At 39.8% G+C, this 20,250-nt stretch overlaps 1 long non-coding RNA gene across 1 annotated transcript; it reads left to right on the forward strand.

Moving 5' to 3' along the window:
* The first annotated feature begins 10,416 nt into the window (after positions 1–10,416).
* On the forward strand, positions 10,417–13,207 carry LOC138356264 (uncharacterized). The gene is made up of 2 exons (XR_011224343.1): positions 10,417–12,095; positions 12,485–13,207. It is a non-coding gene; the product is annotated as an uncharacterized lncRNA (long non-coding RNA).
* Positions 13,208–20,250: the final 7,043 nt, after the last annotated feature.

Below are 20,250 nucleotides of genomic sequence, written 5' to 3' on the forward strand. Positions count from 1 at the left end.
TTATGGTGGTTATAGTTATAAATTTATACATATAGTTTATACAATTTTTTAATATTCTATTTTAAGTTTCTAAGGGAATTATGATGGTGATCAAAATGGAACAAGGATATGAGATATATAGTACTTCTTTTTCTTCTTTTCCATCATCATCTGTTCTATTACCACATTTTTTTTTTTTTGGGGGGGGGGGTGGATAAAGTTGGAGTTGGTGGTGGTTGTTGTGGTGGTGGTGGTGGTGGCAGTAAATTTAAGTACCTAAGGAAATGATGGTGATGGTGAAGATGGAGGGGTGTTAAAAACAACTTTTTCTGAGGAACATAATGGATCTTGGATAAGGTTAGCGTCTGTTTTTGCTGTGGATGTTGATGGAGATGGAGATATAAATGCTTGCGATGATTCTTCTACTGATAACTCTGAAGCTGAAATTTCTTTTCCTTTTCCTTCATCAGGTTCCATTACCACAACTTCGGGAATGGGTATATTTGGAATTGATGGTGGCAATGTTTTTTTATAAAACTTAATCAAAATACTTTCGCATTTGTCCATTTTTTTATCTTCATGCCCTGCAATGATGCGGTATTTACTTTCTTCTCTTTGACTTTCTTTAAATACATGAAAAGTTTCATCCACTTTTTGGATAATTTCTTCCTTGGTTTTCAGTTTCCTATTACCTGAATTGTATGTAATTAAATATTTTTCGTCTTCCTGTTCTTCATTAATAATCATTAAATTACGATATAGAGCATTAGGAGATTGTGATTTCCTTTTGCGTGATTGTTTCTTGTTAGTTAATTCAACCACTTCAGGTTGATTAGCAATTGTTGCCATGTCCATAACTGATGCTGAAGTTTTAGTTTGAGTGGGATTCTTCCTAACCATTGTAAGGTTTGGGAGTCAGAGAATAAATAATATCAGAAGGAAGGGTACTGTACTTTATATAGGAACGCGATGTAATATTTTTTTCATAAATACTAACACTCTTTCACTATAATGACCTCTTACAAATGGTTAATGCCTATTAGGGGATATAAAAATACATCATTAAATATCGAAAAAGCTTTCATGGGTAAAAAAGTTTCCCAATTGGGACAAAAACAACAATCATATTATGCAATAAATCCTTTAAAAATTTCATTAGAAACTTATGATGACATTGTATTAAATATTTGCAACATTAAATCTAAATCTACTAATTTTGAAAGCAACATGAAAGGAAAACAAAATATTGGAAATGAAAATATATCGTATAAGTATATACGAATATCTAAATTAACAAACCAACTGGTTAAGACAGATCTAAAATATTTCATAGCATTTAGTCAGTCAATCTGTCCTAGTTGTTACTTTGTAAATTGTGTAATTTGTATTGATCGAAATAAATTTAAACGTTACATGAGTAATTATAAAGTTTTAACTAGAAACTTAAATGATAGTTATCCTCGTTTTATAAAGTGCTCTCAATGTCATTTAATTTTCAAACCCCATGAAAAATTATTATCAAGTGTATTCCCAAATGCAAATTCAGTCCAGGGTCTTTCTAATGCTATTTTTCGTTATCTTAAAGTGAGAAACCGTATTTTTCGTCCAACAACAGGTGGATGGCAATGTAAAGCGTGCCAAACAAAATATGAACATTCATATGCTGAATTTAGAATTTACCTTAATCATATTTGGCAAGGAAATAGTTCATCAAAAGCAGATAATAATAACACTCATGATAAATTCCTCTTTAGAAACCCAAGAATATTATTTGAGCGACTTACAACCCAATCACAATTTGAATTAAGAAATGATCCTAATGAACTTAATTATAGTGTGCATATAAAGTTATCGAATGGAATTCACCGGTTAATTCCACCTTTAGCCTTCCTTATGAATCATCAACGATCATTGCCGTTTTACAAAAACTTATTTCCGATCCTAGTGTAAATATGAGTAAAGTTAAAACGAGTTATGGATCAGTGTTGAGTCGAATGAAAAGTGGTAAATTTTCTTCTATACGTCAACATGGACACAATAAACGATACATTGGTTCAGCCCGCGTCATTATTACCCCCTGTAATGAACTTGAACCAGATGAATGTATTCTTCCTATTAGTGTATGGAGACGACTAGATTGTCCTAATTATGTTCTTGCCCACCGTTATCCTACACTTGATGATAGAAATTTTACCTTACATCGGGTGAAAGCTTTTTGGATCTATCCAGTCATGGCTATCCCCACTAGCATTGTGCATGGTAATCATGCCGACTTCGATGGTGATGCCATGCAAGTTATTCCAGTAAGTCATAATGTGGCTTCTGAAGCTGAAGCCGTTATTCTTTTCCATCCTCGTACAAATTTTGTCTTACCAGGTAGTCTACGTTTAGCTTTTGATCATGATGAAATTTTAATGTTATATTACCTATATGGTCTTAATAGAAATGAAATTCATGGAGCTCTGTATCGTTTAGCTATAACTGAATCTTCCTCGAGAGCATATGATATATTCATTCATCTTAGAAAGATTTGTCATAAAATAACTAAAACTCAAAAAGTTTTTTCGATATCTTATAATGATTTACTACAGTTTATTCGTCAACCTACACCATCCTATGTTGATTTTGTTGAAAAAATATTTCCTAGTGTAAGTAATAATAATACTATAAAATGTATGATTCAGTCTGAATCATCTCATTTTTCAATCGATCATTTATGGCAGATTGTCGGCAAAATAAATGAACGAGCTCATCAAAGTTTTCTTGAAGGAATGAACCGTCAAAGCTTTATTAAAATGGCCCAACTGTCACGTGATGCATCTAATAAAGACATAGCTCTATATGGATATGCTTATATAAAACTATTGTATTGTACTTGTTTACTTATTTGTGGTTATGACGGTAGAATTTATACACCACGTGGAATTCTCGCTGCTGACTGTCTGGAAGATATTTTATAATTTAGTTTAATTTTAGTGGAAGAAAAGAAAAGAAAAGAAGAACGAGAGAGAGAGAGAGTGAATGAGAGAGAGAGAGTGAATGAGAAAGAGAGAGTGAGTGAGAAAGAGAGAGAGTGAATGAGAAAGAGAGAGAGAGAGAGAGAGTGAATGAGAGAGAGAGAGAGAGTGAATGAGAGAGAGAGAGAGTGAATGAGAGAGAGAGAGAGTGAATGAGAGAGAGGGAGAGTGAATGAGAGAGAGAGAGAGAGAGAGAGAGAGAGAGAGAGAGAGAGAGAGAGAGAGAGAGAGAGAGAGAGAGAGAGAGAGAGAGAGAGAGAGAGAGAGAGAGAGTGAATGAGAGAGAGAGAGAGTGAATGAGAGAGTGAATGAAATTATTTAGGATGTGGTGCTAGTTTATAAATTGACTTCATACACAGTTTAAACTGTAGATATGATAAATAAAACCCAGTAGGCTCAGAAATCTATATTGGTTGATTAAATGGGTAAAAGGGAAAGGAGTCAACTCCCAAACTAATGAAAAACATTTGCTTTCTCACTAGCAACAACGAACAATGAGACATAATGTCATATAAATTAAGACCCCCCCCCCCCCCACCACTTCTCTCCACCGGGAGAGTAGCACCCTGAGCCCTCGTCAGACCTTCAGTCTGTGGCTCCAGTGTGCCTCATCCACATCGTGCTCAACCTGCTCCCAGCCACACACACCCACCGCTCCACAACACATTCAGTATCCATCTATCTTTTGACCAATCAATAAGCAACATACTGGTCGTCCTACTTCTGGAGGATTCACAGTAAGATTAAAGTTGTATTATTATTATTATTATTATTATTATTATTATTATTATTATTATCCTTTTGTCATATATTTGATTATTAAAGGTTTAAAACACTTTAGTGCACAAAAAAGTGAATGTCACCAAAGCATTTGCTATCCCACCACGAAGTAAATAAAGACGAAGATGACTCGCCGTAACACCCAAAATGTTCATACTCTTTCGTTTGTTACCAACCTCACAGTCATCCTACAGCGCTTATTTTGATATGACGGAACTCACAATAAAATTCCCCACCCAGACATATGCCTATCAATGTCTAATTAATGTTCCACACGAGTGTAGGAACTGGGCGAAGCGTTAGCCGTGATTTCAGCAGCGACAACACTGTTGTGATTGTACCCATGAGCATATTTTTTTTTTTAATTTGCTCATGTTTTTCAAGTTAACCGTTTTTTTTTTTTTGGTTTGTATAGTGTTCGGAATAAAATTCTCTACATAGACATATGGATATAAATGTAGAATCATGATCGCGGCCAACACAAGAGTGTGTGGAGTGCGCGATTACCCACGTTGTGTCACCAATTCAATAGTCTCTCCTTCAAATTACAATACATTACCGTTTTCTCAAATAGGCACTGTAGTGCCTATTAGAGAAAACAAGAAATTTAATGGCAAACATATTCATACAAACCCCTAGTCGATGGAGTAGTATATACTGTTATGATCTCAGCCTGCAGGAGAAACGAGTCTCCCTTCTTGAGAGTTATTCAGCAAGCCTGACCTAACTAGAAGGTCTAGCAAATATTGAGGTGATAACCCATATGAAAAATGGCTGGTTGGATATGTAAAACAATTTAAGATTATGGGCAGTAAGTAAGGAAATAGATAAATGACTGGCTAGGAGATGTGGACACTTTGCTGGAGGCGTGAGGCTCGCTTCCGGAGGACCTTGACCTCACTTGAGTGCCAGACATCGCAGGGGGAAGCCGCGCTCCGTTTGAGCTCCCGCCAGAAGGGAACCCCTAGTGATATATCTCGCAGAGAAGAGAAGTGTGCGGACGTACCAGCTGTGGAATCGAGCTGGGAACGTTGTGGTCTCAAGTCCTGGTCGACGAGCAGATATTAAATCGCCCAGAAGCATTATTGTGGGCTGTGTGGAGCGCCCTGACCAGACGCCGTCAGAGGGAAAGCGCCCTCGACCAATTAATCTGTGGTAAGCACGATAAACGCCAGTTCATAGTGATTACTTGTAGTTTGGTCGTGTGCCCAGCGACAGTAGCAATGTTTATGTATAAGTTAGACATGTTTTAATAAGGCAGAAAGCCTGAAATAGGAGAGTGAAGAGGGAGGAACACGGAGCGACGTCCGCCCCCTCTGAGCGCTGGCGGAAGACTGAGGGAGCCGGGCTCTTGACGGAGGAAGACCCTCCCAGTGAGTGAGGACCGACACCAGGCGAGGTGGAGTATGGACCCGCCCAAAACGGGGGAGTCCACTCTCACTGTATGTAGAGAACAGATAGAGGTTTGAGGCAAGCATAGTGTGTGGTTATTTTTGTTTATGTGTTAAAGGGGAACATTTTATTGGAGTGTCGATGGGTTGCAGGTTTGTTCTTTGGGGAAGAAGTTGCTGAGAACTTCGAAGCCAGCAGAGGAAGTAGCTGATGAGACTCCAAGGTAGTGAAGCAGAGGACCTCGAGCTGTGAGGAGAAGCAGCAGTGAAGAGGAGTGTCACGTGCTTCTGTAGAGGTGGTGTAGCAGCCAAGAGAGCTGTGGAAGAACCTAACAGAAGGGTGAAGCACCGTAGTTGCACAAGGAAACTTCATGATAGCAGCCTGGAGGAGCTGCAGAGGATCCTGGTAGTGAAGCCCGGCAGAACCTAAGGATATTAGGGTTGTGAACTTCCAGAGGTGGAAGGGGAAGTTCTGGTGGATTACTTATAGGGAGTTGATAGTGTTTGGTTGTCAGTAGCGTGCAAGACGCAGTGAGAGGTGAGTGACTGTTGGCATCCTTATGTCAAGGAGTTTCTTATATTGAAGTATCAATGAACATTTATACTGGTATATGTTATTGCATTCAAATGCTGGTTTTCTATATATATATGTTATCTTGCTGATGGTGCAACAGTGTGTGGGCTTGACCAACTTGAGGAGGTTAATAGTACCAGGTGGTGAACCAGGAGTTGGGATACCACTTGATAAGCTGATAATAGAGTTCTGATGGTATTGGAGTGCAACCTGATTTGGATATTATAGAGTATAGGATTCATTATTATTAGATGTGTGTATGTATCGTGTATGTGCTTTGTTCAGTAAATGTGTTCACAATTTGCTGGTGTTTGCCCTTGTCCTAGTGAGGCTTCCCAGGAGGTAGTAAAGAAGGAGAGAGAGAGAGGAAGAACCATGAACCACTGCTGTGGACAGGGTAGGAGGTAATACTGGTAAGTCATAGGGGGATTGAGGAGATCATATCTCATAAGGAGAGAGTGGGGAGTCACAGCGGCTCGAGTGGGTGTGTGCACGTGACAACGAGGCTAAGTGTTGGAGCCGCATCCCCTGAACGTGTGACGTTGAGCCCCTCTCCAAGAGCCAGAAGCGCCAAGGGTGATCTCCTAGTATAAGCACTCTGCCGAGTTGTGGGTTGGGTTGTCCATAGAGAAGGATCAACGACGACAACACCAACCAACCCACAGTCTATATAATAAATTGGGGGCCTGTCCGGGATAGTGAACTGACACACCCACACCCTGTCCAAGAGTGGATTTGTACACCCTTGCTGAAATAGATAAACTGTGTGATCGCAGGTGTATACTCTCTCTCTTGGGAAGACTCACAGGACAAAGATGGATAAGGTGCAAGCGTTTGTGGAGTCAGGCAAGCCTGAGGATTTAGAAGGTTGCACGAGGGATCAATTGAAACAAATAGCAGAAAAATGTGGCATCAGGTTGAAAGCATCTAAAGTAGCTGGGATGAAGGATGAGATCCTGAGGCAGTTGAGAGCCAGAAGTGAAGCGGCAGAACAAGGAGCCCAGGAAGGAGCTGAAAGTAGAAAGGAGGGTGATGGGCAGGATGAAGTGAGATCCAGGGATCGAGTAGGAGCAGCAAGAGTAGCCGCAGTAGCAGGAGTAGCCGAAATAGGAGCTTGGAGAGATTCCAGTTAGAGCTCCAGATGCAGCAACAACGAGAGGACAAGGAGAGACAGTTCCAGCTGGAAAAGATGAAATTAGAACTCCAGATGAAAAATGAAGCAGGAAGGAAAAAGAAAAAACCAGACTGGAAATAGAAAAAGAGAAAGCAAGACTAGAGGTCGAAAAAGAAAAAGCCCAGGTCGAAAAAGAAAAAGCCCAGGTCGAAAAAGAAAAAGAGAGAACAAAACAAATGCAGATAGAAGCGAATAGAACCTTGGCTGAGCAGAGGATTGAACATGGGTTGCCAGAGAGCACCACCCAGGTATCACACCCACCAGAGGTTAGGGTTAGGGAGAAGGACATTCCCTTGTTTGTTCCCGAAGAGGCAGAGAGCTTCTTCGAGCATTTTGAGAAAGTAGCCAGTATCAAGGAGTGGCCACAGGAGGAATGGGCCCAGCTGGTCCAGTTAAGATTGACCGGTGCAGCCAGGGAGGCATACACCCAATTGTCACTGGAAGAGTGCCAGGATTATGCCACAGTAAAGAGCAGCATATTGCGCTCGTTTCAGTTAACCCCAGAAGCTTATAGGAAGCGCTTCAGAGAGATGATCAAAGTTGGAGCGTGTACGTTTGCTGAGACAGCAAGGGATCTGGAAAGACGATTCCAGAAGTGGATTGAGGCTGCTGGAGTTGGATCTTATGCTGACCTGAAGCAACTGATGGTCATGGAGAAGTTCTTGGAGATGATGCATCCCGAAACAAAGTTCAAGATCCAAGAAGCAGGGATAAAGGAGGTGAAAGATGCCGCAGATAGGGCGGATATGATTACTGAAGCGTACAAGAGCTTAAGGGAGAACAGAGTGAGAAGCGAGGCGAGACGCAGCAATAGCAGACTCAGTGGAGTCTGGGGAGGAAGAAGTTTTGGGGGGACAGACAAGCAGACCAGCTAGTTTTAAGCCCCAGGAAGGAAAGTTGCCGAGTCCGCCTGCTGGAGGTAAGCAGGAAAATAAAAGTGTGCAGAGGAGACAAGAGTCCAATGAAGCTCCACAGAGTATGAGTAGTACATCTGGCCCGAGGAACTCCAATACGAGTGGGCAGAGTCAGAGCTACTCGGGGGCGTATAGGAGAGATTTCTCCCAAATGAGATGCTACAAGTGCAACAGATCAGGTCACATGATGCGAGATTGTCGGCAGGGCAAGAGAGTCGTGACCCTGACGACATGTGATCCCCGGAAGAAGTACATTGATGTACAACAAGACAAACCACAGAAGGTAGATTTGATGAACGAGCGGTATAGGCCGTTCATTAGTAAAGGTTGGGTCGGCATAGAAGGTCAACCCGAGGTGGAGGTTAGTATCCTCAGGGATACTGGAGCCAATCAGAGCTTGATTCTGAGAGGCCTAATAAGAAATGATCGACTGTTAGCTGGCAGTAGGAGGATAAAGGTTCATGGGTTGTTGTCTAAGAGTGACATGCCCGTATGTGCTGTCCGGTTGAAGTCAGATTATTTGTCGGCGGAGGTGATGTTGGGAGTGTGCCCCAACATACCTGTTCCAGGAGTCCAAGTGATCCTGGGGAACGACTTGTGTGGGTCCAAGGTGCTGCCAGAGCTGATAGTAAGAGCTGTGCCGGAGGTGAACCAGAAGGACCGCGGTACAAGTGGAACGCCGGACAAGACAGATCTAGCCAGCATCCTTGAAGATGAGGCAGAGGACAGTCAAGTCATCGTATACCCGGCCTGTGTAGTGACAGAGTCGGACGTAGCCGCCGAGGAAGACATTGGAGATGATATGGCAGTGTCGACTCCACCAAGGGAGGAGGTCAACATGGACATGTCTGGGCTGTTCGACGAAGATCGAGCTCAGAAGAATGAGGATTCGAGGAGACAGGAAGTGAAAATGACCCTACCTGAAAAGTTCAGCGTGAACCGAGCGGACCTGATTAGGGCTCAGAAAGAGGAGTTTATAGATCTAGTCAGGGAGGCAAAAGGGGGAAATTCATGTCCGGAGTCCCCCGTGTATTACTACTTGGACGATGATGTACTAATGAGGAAATGGCGACCGGACAAAGCCGGCGCAGATAAGGTATGGTTGGAGAAGCACCAAGTGTTAGTGCCGAAGGAGTTTAGGGCGGCTGTGTTAGAACTAGCCCACTCCGTAGATATGGCAGGGCACTTGGGGGTGAAGAAGACCTTAAATAAGGTGCAGGAGCACTTCTACTGGCCGAACGTATGGAAGGAGGTAAAGAAATATTGTAGGACATGTTTGGCGTGCCAACGTGCAGGTAAGCCGGCTCCGGCTATACCAAAGGCACCCTTAAAGCCCATACCGGCATTTGGCGAGCCTTTTGAGAGAGTCTTGATAGACTGTGTAGGTCCGTTGCCGAGGACCAGAAAAGGCCATGAGTACTTACTGACCATAATGTGCACGGCCACCCGTTTCCCTGAAGCAATCCCTCTGAGAAGAGTGACGTCGAGAGCCGTTCTGGATAGACTACAGAACTACATTGCGTGGGTAGGAATGCCCAAGGTTATCCAGACGGACCAGGGGAGTGTCTTCCAGTCGAAGTTGTTTAGGGAAACTGTGAAAGGATGGAGAGTAGAGCAAGTGCGCTCGTCACCGTATCACCCTCAGTCGCAGGGAGCATTGGAGCGTTTCCATGGAACGCTAAAGAGCTTGTTGAGGATATACTGCGCTGAGGAAGGGAGTAGTTGGGACGAGGCATTACCATCCGTGTTGTTCGCCATCAGGGATGCGGTAGTAGAATCACTCGGATTCACCCCATTTCAACTGGTGTACGGACACTCCGTGAGGAGCCCAGTGGGCGCGCTGAAGGAGCAGCTCACCGTGGATAGGCCTAAGGTGGATGTGGGAAAATATGTGAAGACCTTTAGAGAGCGACTCTCTAGGGCCAGAGATTTGGCCAAGGAAAATTTGAGGACATCCCAGGCAGAGATGGTAAGGTACCACGACAGGAAGGCGAAGGGCAGGAAATTTCAGAGAGGAGATCAGGTGTTAGTCTTGCTACCGGTAAAAGGAAGTATATACGAGTCGAGATTTTGTGGACCATATACCATCCAGAAGGCATTAGGGGATGTGAATTATGTAATCCACATGCCAGATCGTCCGAGGAAGTCACAGGTTTGCCACGTGAACATGATAAAGAGGTACTATGACAGAGATAAGCCTCTAGGCGATGAAGAACCGATGGAAACCCCATTGCAGGCGACGGTGCTGTGTGGAGGAGACGGCAAAGGAATAGAAGAGGAGAACTGTAAGTTAGAGAGGGCCGATGGCGCGAAGATATCAAATACAGAAAGCCTGGCCAAGATAGGTGAGCGTCTGGGTCATTTGGAGGGTGACCAACGCCAGGAGCTAGTGGAGATCCTACGGAGGAATAAGTCGTTATTCACGGACGTGCCTAGAAGACACCGCGGAACGGTGCACGAAGTGAATGTGGGGAGTGCTGAGCCCATCAAGCAGCACCCTTACAGAGTTAACCCGGAGAAAGCAGCGGCAATGAGAGCAGAAGTAAAGTATCTGCTAGATAACGACTTGGCAGAGGTTAGCGACAGTGACTGGAGTTCGCCGTGCCTCCTCGTGAAGAAGAGTGACGGCACGTACCGGTTCTGTACCGATTATAGGAAAGTGAATGCACTCACGGTCGCTGACTCGTTTCCGATACCGCGCATTGACGATTGCATAGATCGGATTGGGAGTGCACGGTATGTCTCGAAGATAGACCTGTTGAAGGGATACTACCAGATTCCCCTGTCTGAGGAGGCCAAGAGGATCTCAGCGTTCGTGACTCCCGACGGCTTGTACCAATATAAAGTGGTGCCGTTCGGAATGAAGAATAGTGGTAGTTGTTTTCAACGAGTAATGAATCAGGTATTACAAGGCGCGACCGGATGTGCAGTGTACATCGATGATATTGTGGTGTTCGCTGATTCCTGGAAGGATCACGTGGATCGACTTTTAGATTTGTTCGATCGTTTGGAGAAGGCCAACATGACGATCAACTTGGCAAAAAGCGAGTTCGGGAGAGCCCGCCTGGAGTACCTTGGATATATAGTAGGGCAAGGCGAGGTTGCTCCGGTAAGAACAAAGGTGGAGGCCATTGACAACTTCCCGGTGCCCAGGAGTAAGAAAGAATTGTTGAGATACCTCGGTATGATTGGATATTACCGGAAGTTCTGTGAAAATTTCTCCACCATAGCCGCTCCTATGACGAGTTTGCTATCAAAGAGCAAGAAGTGGGAGTGGAATGGAACAGCACAAGAAGCGTTCGAGAAGACCAAAAGACTGTTGACTGAGGCACCTGTACTAGTGTCGCCAGATTTTAAAGCGCCGTTTGCGTTATTTGTAGATGCCAGTGATATAGGGGCCGGAGCTGTACTGACGCAGCGGAATGATGGAATTTACCGCCCCGTGTCCTTCTTCTCGAAGAAGTTCGTTAAGCACCAGAGGTCGTACAGTACAGTCGAGAAAGAGACTTTGGCCCTGGTGATGGCATTGAAACATTTTGAAGTGTATGTGAGTGGGGGAGGACACCCAGTAACGGTGTATACAGACCATAATCCCCTAGTTTTCCTGAAGAAAATGAAGCATGCAAACCAGAGATTAACCAGATGGTTTTTATCGCTCCAAGAGTATGACCTGGTGATAACGCACATAAGAGGGCGAGACAATGTAGTGGCTGATGCGTTATCTCGAGCCTAGCCACTAGAATAACTCTCAAAAATAAGGGGAGGGGAGTGTTATGATCTCAGCCTGCAGGAGAAACGAGTCTCCCTTCTTGAGAGTTATTCAGCAAGCCTGACCTAACTAGAAGGTCTAGCAAATATTGAGGTGATAACCCATATGAAAAATGGCTGGTTGGATATGTAAAACAATTTAAGATTATGGGCAGTAAGTAAGGAAATAGATAAATGACTGGCTAGGAGATGTGGACACTTTGCTGGAGGCGTGAGGCTCGCTTCCGGAGGACCTTGACCTCACTTGAGTGCCAGACATCGCAGGGGGAAGCCGCGCTCCGTTTGAGCTCCCGCCAGAAGGGAACCCCTAGTGATATATCTCGCAGAGAAGAGAAGTGTGCGGACGTACCAGCTGTGGAATCGAGCTGGGAACGTTGTGGTCTCAAGTCCTGGTCGACGAGCAGATATTAAATCGCCCAGAAGCATTATTGTGGGCTGTGTGGAGCGCCCTGACCAGACGCCGTCAGAGGGAAAGCGCCCTCGACCAATTAATCTGTGGTAAGCACGATAAACGCCAGTTCATAGTGATTACTTGTAGTTTGGTCGTGTGCCCAGCGACAGTAGCAATGTTTATGTATAAGTTAGACATGTTTTAATAAGGCAGAAAGCCTGAAATAGGAGAGTGAAGAGGGAGGAACACGGAGCGACGTCCGCCCCCTCTGAGCGCTGGCGGAAGACTGAGGGAGCCGGGCTCTTGACGGAGGAAGACCCTCCCAGTGAGTGAGGACCGACACCAGGCGAGGTGGAGTATGGACCCGCCCAAAACGGGGGAGTCCACTCTCACTGTATGTAGAGAACAGATAGAGGTTTGAGGCAAGCATATTGTGTGGTTATTTTTGTTTATGTGTTAAAGGGGAACATTTTATTGGAGTGTCGATGGGTTGCAGGTTTGTTCTTTGGGGAAGAAGTTGCTGAGAACTTCGAAGCCAGCAGAGGAAGTAGCTGATGAGACTCCAAGGTAGTGAAGCAGAGGACCTCGAGCTGTGAGGAGAAGCAGCAGTGAAGAGGAGTGTCACGTGCTTCTGTAGAGGTGGTGTAGCAGCCAAGAGAGCTGTGGAAGAACCTAACAGAAGGGTGAAGCACCGTAGTTGCACAAGGAAACTTCATGATAGCAGCCTGGAGGAGCTGCAGAGGATCCTGGTAGTGAAGCCCGGCAGAACCTAAGGATATTAGGGTTGTGAACTTCCAGAGGTGGAAGGGGAAGTTCTGGTGGATTACTTATAGGGAGTTGATAGTGTTTGGTTGTCAGTAGCGTGCAAGACGCAGTGAGAGGTGAGTGACTGTTGGCATCCTTATGTCAAGGAGTTTCTTATATTGAAGTATCAATGAACATTTATACTGGTATATGTTATTGCATTCAAATGCTGGTTTTCTATATATATATGTTATCTTGCTGATGGTGCAACAGTGTGTGGGCTTGACCAACTTGAGGACGTTAATAGTACCAGGTGGTGAACCAGGAGTTGGGATACCACTTGATAAGCTGATAATAGAGTTCTGATGGTATTGGAGTGCAACCTGATTTGGATATTATAGAGTATAGGATTCATTATTATTAGATGTGTGTATGTATCGTGTATGTGCTTTGTTCAGTAAATGTGTTACAATTTGCTGGTGTTTGCCCTTGTCCTAGTGAGGCTTCCCAGGAGGTGGTAAAGAAGGAGAGAGAGAGAGGAAGAACCATGAACCACTGCTGTGGACAGGGTAGGAGGTAATACTGGTAAGTCATAGGGGGATTGAGGAGATCATATCTCATAAGGAGAGAGTGGGGAGTCACAGCGGCTCGAGTGGGTGTGTGCACGTGACAACGAGGCTAAGTGTTGGAGCCGCATCCCCTGAACGTGTGACGTTGAGCCCCTCTCCAAGAGCCAGAAGCGCCAAGGGTGATCTCCTAGTATAAGCACTCTGCCGAGTTGTGGGTTGGGTTGTCCATAGAGAAGGATCAACGACGACAACACCAACCAACCCACAGTCTATATAATAATACCCACTATAACACAGTCCGTAAATGTAAGTCGTGATCCGACAAGCACTTAAATAAATCTTCCCGTAAATCCAAATGAAGTTCTCAGAAAAGTGTTAATTAATTAAATTTAATTTTCAAATTATTGAACTGTCCTTTTTTTTTTTTTTTGCCTCATTTTTCTCTGAAATGATATACTTTCATTATGAAATAGTCAATTTTTCTAATAAATTATGGTAATTTCCTTTTTTTTTTTTTTTTACAGTTAAAGATGGTGTGGTGTTCATTATGCAGAAATTAAATAACTCTTAACTGTCCCATTTGGCATTAATAATGGATTTGCAGAAGAAGAAGAAAAAAACAAAAACAAAAAAAAAAAAGTTGAAAAAGAAAGATCATGATAAACAAACAACTGCTAATATTGATCTAGAAATTTTATTTATAGAAAACGATAAAGAATTAGATTATAAAGAATTAGATGTTTTTTACCAAATAACACTCTGTTCAAATACATTTTTAATCCATATTATTTTTCCCAATCTCTCTCCCGAGAAAAATAAATGGGTTAAGGATTATTTAATGACTGACAATAAATCAATATCATTCATTAGAATAACAGATATAATTCATCAACATTCAAAGTCATTAAATAGTGACAACCTAAAAATGTTGACTGTACTATTTGAAAGTGTTATCATCAAGTCAAGTAATGATGAAATTGATTAAACAAATGTAAAATGTTTCACTATATAAAAAACTAATTGTGTTATATTTATATGGCAGAAGAATATTATAGTATTATAATACAAGAACAAAAAAAATAAAAAAATATATGACAGTATATTTATCCTTCTTCTACCTTTCTCTTCTTGTAAACTTAAATATGAAACCCAAACTAGTTGAATTATCCATGCTAGATTATGTGTGGATATATTCATGGAATGTTGAAGAACAAGAATTTTATGGGATTCCAGTGCCTCAAAGTCAAATTCAAGATAGTGGTTTAAATCGTGAAAATATAGTACCACAAGACCCTATACAAGTAATTTTTGATGCATCAAATTTTGATCACTTAGTTGTAGTTACACAACAACGTGAACTATTTGATCGTTCTATGATATTTTTGTATAATTGTGGGCTGATAGATTATTATACTCTTGAAGCTGAACATAGTCAGAGTGGTCATTTGATTATGGGCGAAGCCTCATTGGAAGATTTGCAATTGGAAAAATATCGAGGTTACGCCGCTCGCGTTTTTTGTAAAGGTTATCGTAGGTGTATGGATCTCTTTAACTTTCTAAAATATAACTATCATCCATTTGGTATTAATGCTATGGGTAAATATTTTAATTCATACCAATGTTATTTTGACTGTGAACGACGACACAATCCAAAATTTCAATCTAGGGGTTTATTTAAAGTACATGACAATCAACTTGTTTTTGTGAGTGGGGATATCGACAACTTTTTTCCACCATATCGGATCCTCTCATTTGATATAGAAACTAGTCGGCATGATTTAACTGGTGCCATTCCTCTAGGGGATAGTTCAAATGATAGGTTAGTTGCTACTTCTTTTCAGACAGCAACTGTAATGAATGCCCAATATCCAACTGAATTAAGTGACATAAATACCCTTTTGGTTGTATATTATCCAAATTCTCAAAACAAAAATAGAGAATTTTCCATGATAACTAAACAAGGAATTTCGATCCATGTTGAGATATTTTCTTCAGAAAAACAAACTCTTTCTCGATCTTTGGAGTTACTAAGCAAACCTCAACATATTTTTGCTACTGGTTATAACACTGATGGATACGACCATCCATTCCTCTTCAAACGAGCACTATTTCATGGTCTTTTACCTGGACATTTATTTTTCCACACTTACACTTTAAGGTCATATTGTGATATGAGAACCGTACCCCATATGACTCCACCTTGGATTTTAGATGTAGATGTTATGATTTGCCGTAAAAAAAATTTTCCAGTTGGTAAGTTTCTTGAACCACCTTCTGATAGTTTAGATGCTTGTGCAGAAGCTATACTGGGCCGCAATAAAGTAGATTTTAATATTGTAGCTATAAATAAAATGTATAAAAATTTAGAGGACAATGGAGAGGAACCGGATAGTTTTTTTTTTGAAAATTTTCTAGATTATTGTACTGTAGATGTGGATCTGGTCACTCAATTGAATGGGCACCTTAATACTATTAGAATTACAATGGGTTTATCTCGTATGGGCGACCTTGACCCATACCATTGTCTTGGTGCCAGTTCTACAGCTATTGTGAGACGTTACCTTATAAATTTACTTAATTCAATTTATACGGCTCCTATTGACGAACATCTCATTAATAAAGTAAACTGTTATTCACAATCTCAATGGGAAATAGGTCGTATTCTTCCACAAAATCGATACGCTAGACATTCCATCGAACAAAAGGATCATTTGGATACAGGTAGAAAAAACACTTACAAAGGCGCTGAAGTTCTTGAACCGAAAATTGGAGTACATTTAGCTTCTAATACTCATTCAATATTTGTTTTTGATTTTTGTTCATTATATCCTAGTTTAATTATTGACTATAATTTAAATCGAGGGTTCGTGACTCGAATTTCACGTTGTCAACTCCCAGAAGTTGATGAAAATTTATTTCATATACTTATTATGGATGAAGATCCTTATTTTGCTTATGTTAGTGTTAAAGTCCAAGAAGGAAAACCATACACTCAATCACCATTACGTCAGATATGTGAAAAATTAGTAAATGAACGAGGTATTATGAAAAAATTAGGAATGACCACTCAAGCTAACGCTCTTAAGATTATGGTAAATTCTATTTATGGGGCAATGGCGGCCATTAAACTACTCGCAGATGAACTGGTCCCATGCATGGTTACTGGTTATGGTCGGTATCATCTTAATCGGGCTCAACATTTTTATACTAAAGATGAAAATGGAATTGGAGCGACAGTTTTATATGGCGACACTGATTCATTATTTCTGAAGGTATCTCGTTCAGCAGGAACTGGAGATGAATTGGCTAATCGTTATAATACTAATCTCAGACAAGATATACCTTCTACATGTTATCTCAAACTAGCTTTCGAAAATGCATTTGGTGTTCTAGTGCTAATAAAAAAAAAACATTATATGGCTATACAAGAAAGACAAGTTGGCAATAAATGTAAAATCAGTGGTTATAAAAAACGTATCAACCTTAGTAATCATCGTGACTTAACAAATTTATTGCAACATGTTCTTATGATTTTACGGGACAATGACCCAGCTCACATTTTTAAGAATATTAGAAATGAAGTAACACAATGGTTTAATCAAATAATAAATCAAAATGATGATGAGATCAACCACCAGCGGTTTTTGAGTACCATTAAAATTCGACCTCTTCATATGTATAAATCAACTAGTTGCATTCATTATTGCTTGGGAACTAAAATTGAGCAACTTCATCCAGGTACAATAACAGCAGAAGGTGGTACTCATATTTCATACTATACAATGGTACCATTAGTACCAAGGGCTTTAACTTTACCCAAGAGTGTGTGTCTATGTCCAGCTATTACATATAGACCCCAAATACAAATAATTAATCGTTTAATGGGATTAATTTCTGATATAGGCCAAACTGTTAATGCTCTTATTCAGACTGCTGATTCAGAAAATGCGTCTCAATATAGTATAGAAAACTTAAGCTTGGATTATCAAAAAAATGAAAGATATCAGCTGTATGAAAAACATGTTGCACATGGTTATAGAGTTTGTAATCTGAGTGCCTGTGAGCTTTTGTTAAATATTCCTTGCATTGAAATAACTTCAATATGGCCCTCATTTCATTACGAGTGTTTAGAAAATTCAAAATTTTATATGTCATCTTTGACTAGAAAACATAAATGGTGGTATAGTACTACTACTACTACTACTACTACTACTACTACTAATAATAATAATAATAATAATAATAATAATAATAATAATAATAATAATAATAATAATAGGAATAAGAAAAAAAAATCTGAATGTAATTTTATTTTACGTACAACTTTTCATTATGATAAGACCAAAAGAAAAATGTGGGTGACTCTAGATTCTGATGCTCAATGTCGAAAATTTAGCAATTTAAAAAATATATCACATTTTCTTTCTGGTAATGTAAGCAAACTGACACATTTGGTACCAACGATCTCAATGGTGAATAGTAGCAATATTAATAATACAGACATTTTATTCACATTAAATTCTAACTGTTTCGAAGAGATGTTAGCCTTTTTTATTTTTGTTTATAGTTTGGAGTGTGATATGTATGATATAATTATGGAAAATAAACAAAATAAGATAGATAATGATGATGATCGGTGGTTAATTATATTACCATTTGTCGCCATAAGGCGAGACACATTGGCAGAAAATTCATATTATACATTTTATTAAAAGTTATATATATATATATATATATATATATATATATATATATATATATATATATATATATATATATATATATATATATATATATATTTTTTAAAAGTCAGTCAGTATATAATTAGGATATCAAAAGTTCATAACTCATTATATCATTTTGACTCTTTCATACAATGAATACCTCAGGATATTATGGTCAATATTTACCTTCTCCTACCTATCCACCAGCAGCAACAACACAACTACAGCAACAACAAACAATAATTCAGGCAAAAAATGCAACCTCAATATATCACCAACCAACGACTACAGATGGAATTTATCAATCTCACCCTCCTCCCCCTCAACTTCAAACGGAAGAAAAGTATTATAGCACCCTCAACTTCATCAACGAAGATGAAGAGGTTATGGAAATTATTGCAGAAATGCTGAACAAAGCTTCAAGTTCGAATTATTATATACTACCCAATGAGCCACCCAATCTTCACAAAAAATTGATAACCATCGAAAATTTAAGAGAGTTGAATAAAAACAATATTTTAGAGAAATTAACTAAATTTAAAGAACAATATGAAAAACTCGGTAGTTCTGTATTTGAAGAAAAAATCAAGGCAAATAACCAAAACAACATGAAATATTATAGAATTAATAATGATTATTTAACTAGCTTAACCGTTAAGTTGTTGGAGGTCAAATGTTTTATAGTTTCGGGAGGAACAAAATTTGCCTTAGTACCTAATAAGATTGGAAATATTGAATTCGGTGAAGATATTCAGAAAATATTTGAAGAAAATCTAATCCAACCAATAGCTGAGGCATTAAAAATTGATAAACCTTCCCAGGGTAAAATCTGGAGCGCATCAATGTATATAGATGGTCATAAAGATAAACAATGTTCTTTAAAATGTAATGAAATACTTATACAAAAACAGCCACAATTTCAGAACGAGTGTTTGCGTCAACGTATAAATTTAGGTGTTCAATTTTGTCCTTTTGTGGCCAACTCTAAAGAAGATGAAGTTTACATGGGTTCGCCGCTAGGAAATATTTACATCAAAAATTCTAAAATATATGGGATTGGTCGTAACCGAATCCCTTACTCAAGTGAAACCTTTGTTGAAATTAGAGAATCTCCGTGTCCTGTTAATGCTTTAATTTCATTTGGTTTATCTGAAATTGGAGTTTTTAATAACAAAATAATTCTGTATCTACGTAATTTAGATTCTGTTTTTTATTCAGATGTCCCAGCTAACAATATCCGAAATCAAGCCTCTGATGCAATTAAACAAATTCTTTTAACTAATAATAGCATTAGGAAGAAACTAATGCCCAAATATAAAGATATTATTTCTAAAGTAATAGATGAAGTTCAGGTAGAAGAACCTATATGTAATGGAAGTGTCACAGCTGAAGAACCACCATTCAAACGAATAAAAATTGAGAAAAAAGTTAATGAGGACGATTTTAAAGAGGCAGAGAAGTGTAATTTAGATGTGGAAAATAGTAAAATAGTAGCTCCTTTAGTTGGAGAATTAAATGAAGAGGAGAATTGTATTAATTATGAAAATCAAGAGGAAGCAGCATTAAATTTCCTTAATATGTTCTAATAAGAAATTATACATTAAAAATGATAATGTAAAACTAAAAATTATTAAAAGAAATTAATAGATTTTTGTATTATTCCAATATGCTATATTTTTTTTTTTAACAAAACTAAATTCTATTTTTTTTTTTTTTTTTAGTAAATCACCGTTTGTAAGGAAATTAGCCTAAAAAATTTGCGAAAATCTTCTGAAATTGGTAGGTAAATCACATACTGGGAGCAAACAATGATTTGATATTAAAAGATAGTTGAGTGCTTCCGGCACCAACACCATGGAGAGAGGAGATAAAAAAAGATCCTCCGGCTCCTTTTCTTTACAGTGGCACGCTGCCTCCCGGAGAGAGCGGACGTGTGTGTGTGTCTCTCTCTCACACAGGCTAGTGCTGTTAACGGGGTTTGTGACAGCCTGCTACCCTGGCAGTGTCTTGTGCTCGATTTTCCTAGTGGACCATATAAATATAGTAAATCGCAGCAAATTTATTTCATTTCTTCTGTGAATTTTGATCGATTCACATATCAACCTTTTCCTGACACTAAAAGAAAATGAATGTGCTAATACTCATATTAATAGTTGGATTTACCAAAAGTTGTATGTGGTCCAAAAAGAAAAACACAACTACACCAATTACATCTTCCCACTTAA

Source organism: Procambarus clarkii, chromosome 71, assembly GCF_040958095.1.
Source record: "Procambarus clarkii isolate CNS0578487 chromosome 71, FALCON_Pclarkii_2.0, whole genome shotgun sequence".
Lineage (NCBI taxonomy): Eukaryota > Metazoa > Arthropoda > Malacostraca > Decapoda > Cambaridae > Procambarus > Procambarus clarkii.